At 46.9% G+C, this 7162-nt stretch overlaps 1 long non-coding RNA gene across 3 annotated transcripts; it reads right to left on the minus strand.

Annotated features, from left to right (window-relative positions):
* Nucleotides 1-2031: 2031 nt before the first annotated feature.
* On the minus strand, nt 2032-7149 carry LOC115278022. 3 transcript variants are annotated; one of them, XR_003902641.1, is made up of 3 exons: nt 6444-7149; nt 4246-4377; nt 2032-2227 (listed from the first exon to the last, which is right to left on the minus strand). It is a non-coding gene; the product is annotated as an uncharacterized LOC115278022 (long non-coding RNA). The 3 variants fall into 3 exon arrangements; XR_003902640.1 differs by lacking the exon at nt 6444-7149 and adding an exon at nt 5613-6388; XR_003902639.1 differs by lacking the exon at nt 6444-7149 and adding an exon at nt 5021-5272.
* Nucleotides 7150-7162: the final 13 nt, after the last annotated feature.

Consider the following 7162-nt stretch of genomic DNA (forward strand, 5'->3'; position numbering starts at 1 on the left):
CTAGCGGGACCTAACCTCATCATAGGTCAGGCAGGATCCGTGTGTTCCCAGAGCTGCCAGCGGGATCGAATTTGCTCTCTCCCAGAACCACGGTGTGTGTTTCCAGTTGGAGAGGCTTCTTCTCCGTGTGGGGCCCGAGGAGCTGACGCCCGGCACACGTACAGCCTGCGTACCCCTTCTTCCTTCTGTAAAAATGCTTCTCACGAGAGCCGCTGACCCCACCTGGAAAACCAAGGCCTTTCTGCAATTGCACTGGATCCAGAGCTGCCGGGCTTCCGGAGTCGGCCAGGCGCCACCCCACGGAAGGCCTCTGGGTTACCCTGCCCCCCCCCGCCCCCGGCAGGTCTGAAGGAAGGGGGACAGGCCATTACAGGGAATGGAATAAATGCAAATTCAATAAAACATTCCATCCACGAGGAATAACCACAAATCAGCTACTTTCCTGTGTGTGATTTCTGAGACAATACAGCCAACACTCACTCAAAACAACAGCCCGTCTTTTCTCCGGAAGATGAAAAATTCATGGATGTATTGTTGACATTGAAATTTCAAATATACCTGTGCCTATTGAAGAAATCAAATATATGTGTGCTTAGTAAAAATCTGCGTTTATCTCAACACTAAAATCCAGACTATCATCTTAGCTTATTTACTGTTATTTTCCCAAATTTATCATATTTTCTTACCACCTCTTTTTAAAACGCAAATATTTGAAATTAAGTGAAGCTTGCTTTTTAGATTTCCATGGAAATCGAACCTGAGGTCTGAAAGGTCCAGGGCCGCAGTCATGGCCAATAACATGTGAGGAAGGTCACAGGCTGTTGAAAGAAGGAATCGTGACTGATCCTTGTGCGGTACAAGCCTATTTTCTAGTATTTTCTAACAAATGGCAAGTGTTTTGAATGTCTCAGTGCTGCCACCTAAGGGCCGATTCAGGTGTAGTTCTCTGCATTTGGACTCTGTTAACAACAAAAATCACAGCCCACTGCAGGCCTTACTGGCCTGAGCCACCGCACCAAAGGGCTTTCATCAGATACTACAGGAAACAGCAGGGCTGATGGCCGGGAATTCACTTCCCGCCCGTGAAGGCCCATCAAAGGCAGCCTTTCTGCGTAAAATGAAGCACTGAGCCCGCATCTCCACCCCTGCCCCATCCTCCACCTGAGGGGCAGCCGTGGGCCTCGGGGGCACCCGTCCCTGCATGAGGATGGCGGGAGACGCCCCCCTAGCCGACTGCTATGCCGACTGGCCGTGAGACCCAGAAATACGCCCGCTGAAGGGCTGGCGCCGCAGGCACCCACAGACTATTATGTTGAAACAGAGCTGTGTGATTTCTGACGACCTTGGCCAGCTCCCAGCTCGGTCACTAGCTGTGGACAAAACACAACCCAGACCAGCCGTCAAGAACACATGAATGAAATGACTTGGGTACTCCTCTTGCACGCTTAGTGAGGACCCCATTTTCCTTTGCACGCCGCCCAAGAAGAAAACGTTTGTCTTAATTTTCCTCTTAGCAAAATCAGATTGCCTATTTTACCCAGGAGGGTGATTTTTGTTTCTTCGGTGTTTCAAGTGTTTCAAATGTGAGAAAAAACACATATAACGACCCAGCTCGTTCGTGGCCCAGTTTCTAAGACCCGGGTCTGGGGCAAGACGAGGCGCCCCGGACCGGTGATCACCCTCCCCTCGGCCTCCTTTTGCTGTGTAAACGCGGTCTAACTGTCTTCCCACGTCAGAAGCGTGCACCGCGGACCGACGTGACAGTGGCTGGAAAGTACATGACGGCGCCTCCTGTGCCAGGTGGGCCTCAGTCTCTGGCGGTGTTGGTGGGCTTGAGGAAGAGCAGCTAATTCCCGGACGAAACCCCCCCACCTTGGGTGCTCCCGAAAGCCCACACTCAAAAGCAAGAACGGACAAGTTCCTCTGTAAAGGGCCAGATACCAACTATTTTAGTTTTCGCAGGTCATGTGGTCTCTGTCACAAGCGCTCGGTCATGATGTCGGGCCCTGTGCCAATGAGTGAGCAAGGCAGTGTTCCAGTAAAGCTTTATTTACAAAAATTGGCAGTGAGCTGGATTTGGCTTAAGGGCCATCATTTGCCCACTGTGCTCAGAGTCTTTGGTCCCAGCTTGACTCGGTTGGAGTGTTTTGGTTTTTGCTTTGGAAGCACAGTCAACGGCGTTATAGGAAACGTGATTTCCACGGCAGCCTCACCTTTGCAGTCCTTACTGTGAAGAAACTCACTTCAATAGCCTATATATTCTTGAAGGTAAGGAAAACCCCTAATATATATTTGACTAGAGAAATGGAATTATTTCTGAATAATTTTATGCACATACAATTTCTTATCCTCTTCACATTCTTGGTGGGGGGGGGAGAGAGAGAGAAAGAGAGTGGAAACACATACAACAAATTGAAAATAATCTAGATAAAAAAATGAGACACCAAAACAATTTGAGTCAAGGCTCTGCGGTCACACTCAGGATGGTGGATGCTATGGACGGGTGTTGGGCCCGTGTTGGAGCCGATTTGGGTTCTGTTAGAAGATCTGCTGAGGTCACAACACACAGTGACAGAGTGTTAGACATAGTCCCCTATTTGTCCCTGAAATGAAGCTGTGTCTGAACCACCCCCTTCGAGTGAGAAATCTCCATTCAAATGCTCAAGATGCAAACCTACTACTGAATGGCAGCAGAAGCAGAGCCTGGCGCCGGAGGCCGGGCTCCCCCCACCGGCTCTGAGGCTCCCCCCGCCGGCTCTGAGGCTCCCCGAGAGGTCTTCCTCCGCGTCATTCTCTCTACCCTCTCTCCTTCCAGCCTCCTCCGTAGCCTTTCTTTCTGGAAATTTGCTTAGGGATTCTGCCAGCCCTTTACTGAGCTTAATTCGGGGAATCCTGATTAATACTGAAAATCATCAGCTAGTAAATCACAATTTGAAAATCATGCCAAAAGGAACAAATAGAAGAAAAAGTCTAACGTCCTCTGTAAAATCCATCTTTTCCTTTAACACCTGCAGGGTATCGATCTCCAGGCATTTAATAGATGATAGCTATTTAGCTGGAAATAAAAAACATACAGATGTGGACATATCTATGTGTCCGTGTGTGTGTGCATGTGTGTGCATGTGTGTGCATGTGTGTGCATGTGTGTGTGCATGTGTGAGATAAATATGGCATGGGTATTTGCTATCTTCATCTGCATCTTCTCTTAGTTTTACTTGGAAGCTGTTTTTTTTAAGTTTCCTAAACATGAGAAAAGTAAACAAATAAAAAAGCAAATAAATAAAATGTTTTTCAGGGTCAGCTATTTTTCCCATCTTGGCAGACACAGTACTGTACTTTTGCTAGTACTTATTTAATGCTTCTAATTAAGTGAAATGCTTTTGCTAATTCTGAATCTTCATTTACTGTAATTGTGGACCTAAACACTCCCAGTAGGATTCCTTTTGCGATGGTGTTAAATCCACTGTGATTGTGCACATGGCGACTATAGGAATAACCTGTTTAACTCTTCAGCCATGCAGGCTCATTGCGAAACTTGATCCATTTCTGTAAGTGCTCTCTCCCTCTCCCGGGGGGGCAGTCTTTGACACCGCAAATGAACTATCTTCTTCCATGATAAATACTAAATAATCGCATTTCAATCCCTGTGTCGCTATACATCTACGCAAAAATTACTGTGGGAGTTTCCTAGGTTGGTGATAGTTGCATCTCTTTTATTGCCCAAGACTAGAAGAAAATGAGCCTCCTGACCTTTGGAAAGCTGTGTCCCCTCCTGACGGAACACGCTTCGGTCCACGGAGGTGCCTCCATCCCCCCAGTAGCGACTCTGTGAGACGTCTATTGTTTATACCCTCGTCCCTAGGGATGCTTCATATTTGCTTTAAATTAATGTACAGTGAGGTTGTTGACCCTGTTTTGCAATTTCTTTCTAGCTTGGAAACACGCACAGGTCTAGAAGTTGGCCACTTTGTCAGGTGAGAGACCTTTAGAATGGACCCAGCATCTGCACCCACCAAAACCAATCTAGCCCAAGGAGGATTCCCTCTGCCGAAGTCCCTGCCGAGAGAGACGTCCTGGGCCAGAGCGCTGGTGAGGGAAACACGAGTCAGCCAGCCAGGACCCTGTGCGGAGGAAGGTCTGCCAGGGACCCATCCGCGCCGGGAGGTCTGCGGGGCCGGGGGGCGTGGGGGACAAAGTGGCCACCACACATACAACGACCCGACGTACAATAAAAGAAAGGTGTACCTAATGAAACAGAATAGATGCGGGGAGATGCCTGGAATCCCATAAACGAGAAGCAAGGCAGGGCTGTGGCTGGATGTCGGGTCTAGCGGCAGCTCCTTTGTTCTCCGTCTGCTCCTGCGTTTTCCACATTTTCTGCAACAGATGCATTCATTTCATTGTTTTCATAACAAACAGTGAAAGTAATGTAGACATAGTATTTAAAACAGTGTAGTGTTGGTAACCAAAAGAAAAAAAAAGAAACCAGTGTTAAAAAGAGACAATCCTGAGTGAGACCTCATTTTATATAAACACCGTAAGTAGACATTAATCAGTGTTGTTGATGGGAGGCGGGGGGTGGCCCAGGAGCTATTTCTGATCAAATTGATTATTTCTGTGAGGAACAAATGTAAAATTAAATCCTCACCCACACATCACACTCTAAAATAGTGTCCTTGCACATTAAGAAATGAGGGTGAAAATACTATTATCCAGAAAAAGAACATATTTGATGGGCAAATAAATAGGAAAATGTTTTGAATGCATCGTGGGAAAGAGACTATAAAATCAAGTAAGACACAGGCACACAGCTGCAGTCCTGGTCCTGAAAGTCATAAATAAAGTGTAAAGTTTATGAAGAAAAGAGATACATGTTTTAGTCTACGTGACAGGCAAGGGGCTACTATTTACGTATTTTTAAAAAGCTACTACTAATCATTACAATAAGAACAGATAGCAAACTGGGTGAAAGATGTTAACATCCAACCCAAGTAGAAGTGCTAGAACACAGAATATTTACACGTTGCAAACTTCCCATGTCTGTGTGAGCCTGAGCCGGGCTTCTCCGATGGCTCAGGACAGGCCCCGCCGCTGCTCTGCCCTCTGCTTCTGGGGACTCAGCCCTTCCTGGGGGGATTGCCACACGGGGCAAGGGCTGTGCGGATCCCAGTGCTACAAATTTAAAACTTGTTTTTCTACAGCCTTTCTTGTGGAATGACAGCTCGGCTGTTTACAAAATCCTAGGTTCCCTCTTTCTTTTTTCCCTGATTTTTCTGAAACGAGTGCTTTATTATTATGACTATTGCTATGACCATTATTTCTACTATTTTGCTTCCATGTTGCTTTTGAGAGGTCTAATACCAATTTAACTCTCTTGCCCTTGGACGGTGTTTGATTTCTCTGCTTTGAAGCCCAAGGGACGTTTTGATCATCCAAATCTAATACTTTTATCAGGAGATGTCTCCAGGAGGATCATTCAGGGTCAATTATACCCGGTACCCGGCACATCGGCTCAGCGCAGGACACTTCCCCTCCATTTCTGAGATGGCTTCTTCCACTGCGCATGCGCAGGCTAACCTCCTCCCTCGCCCGGTTTGTTCCTCCAGCCGCACCTGCTGTGCCCTTCGGCCGCTTGCGGTCTGACACCTGTTACCTTCTACCTCCTTTTATTTCCTTTGTGTTCTGTCTGTGTCCAGTATCTCTTACTGCATTTTCATTTGAATTTACTCCTCCTTGTTACCGCGTGATTGGGTCGTTTCCGAGACACTTCTGTATTTTTCTTTTCTTCCCGTGGTCAGTGATTTTCCCTTTCTTCCCTTAGCTTATCCATTGTTTTAGTGAAGCTGTGATTCATTTAAAAAATATTGCAACATGTTTTTGAGGATGTTTAATGGAGTTTGGAGTCACTGCATTATGCTTTTGGTTTCTTTTTTTTTTTTTTTTTCTTGAAAAGAGGAAATGGGGAGTGCCTGGAATGTTTTGGTTTTCATTTTACGTGTTCTTCTGAGAGTGGATCTGTAGCTTGTGATCGCCCGGGTGTAGCATTTTGTGACTCGGTTTGCACTGCGGAGGGTGAGGGTCTGGCTCGGGCCCTCCTTTGCAGAGCGGCTCAGGGTGGGGGCCGGGGCCGGGGGCCTGTCATTGGGCTGCCCCTGTTTTGCTGGGACTCCCCCGGGCCCACGCTGCCTCTCTTTCACCAGCAAATCTCTAAGAACACCCCCCACCCACCTTTCACCCTGAAGGGAGCCTTCCCAACAACCCAGCCCATTCTTTAGCCTCTCCCCACAGTGCTCCATCTTCTAGAACCATCCCTGGGTAATTTCTTTCTTGAGGTTCTCAGGGTGATTTTAGCTCACTCTGCAGTGAAGACTAGTACTCAAAGCAGTACCTTTTCTTGCTTCTGGGAAGTTTTTCAGGACCCGAAACTCTCCCCAAAGGCTTACCCTGCAAGGTCTAGCAAGAACTCTCCTCCCAAAGGGTGTTTTGAAGATGGTCACATTCTCTTTTCCTACTTGCCCTCTGGTTCCATTTATTCTTCTTCCAACCTGTACAGTGTTTTGAAGACAGGGCTGGGTGGCCACCATCACCTCGGACACCCTGAGGTCCCCGAAAACTAACTTCTGAACGGATCAAGCTCTACGACATGTATTGGCAATTCCAGCTGTGACTACCTTAGAAGAGTAAAGTTTCTCCAGAGTGAAATTAAGAAAAACTAAGAAGGGCAGTTCCCCAGGAAAGATTACTTGGTCGGTTGGCATATGGTCACTAGTACATGAATTATGTAAAATTTGATTACTGCAATAAATTAGAGACCTAGGCGAAATGAAAGATTTCATGACACACAACATAGAATCTGTACAATTTGTGAGTTTCATGTGTCATTAGCTTCCATCCTGCCGAAGATCTCCACAGACACCTACACAGTCCTGGTCATAACTAAAAGCGGCCCTTTTTATACGGTGCCCAGTTCAGTTTTCTAAGAATCATAACCTTGTACCATTTCCGTACATGTGTGTTTTGAGATCGTGAGACTAAAGCATGTTCATTTGACCCAGTGTTAAGTTCACTTGTGATTCCTGGATGTGTGGACATAGGAAACATCCTGGCCAGCGCTCTGCACATTCGAAGGGACATGAGTCCACACTGGCCACACAGCTCGGTC

Source organism: Suricata suricatta, chromosome 14 (genome assembly GCF_006229205.1).
Source record: "Suricata suricatta isolate VVHF042 chromosome 14, meerkat_22Aug2017_6uvM2_HiC, whole genome shotgun sequence".
Classification (NCBI taxonomy): Eukaryota; Metazoa; Chordata; class Mammalia; order Carnivora; family Herpestidae; genus Suricata; species Suricata suricatta.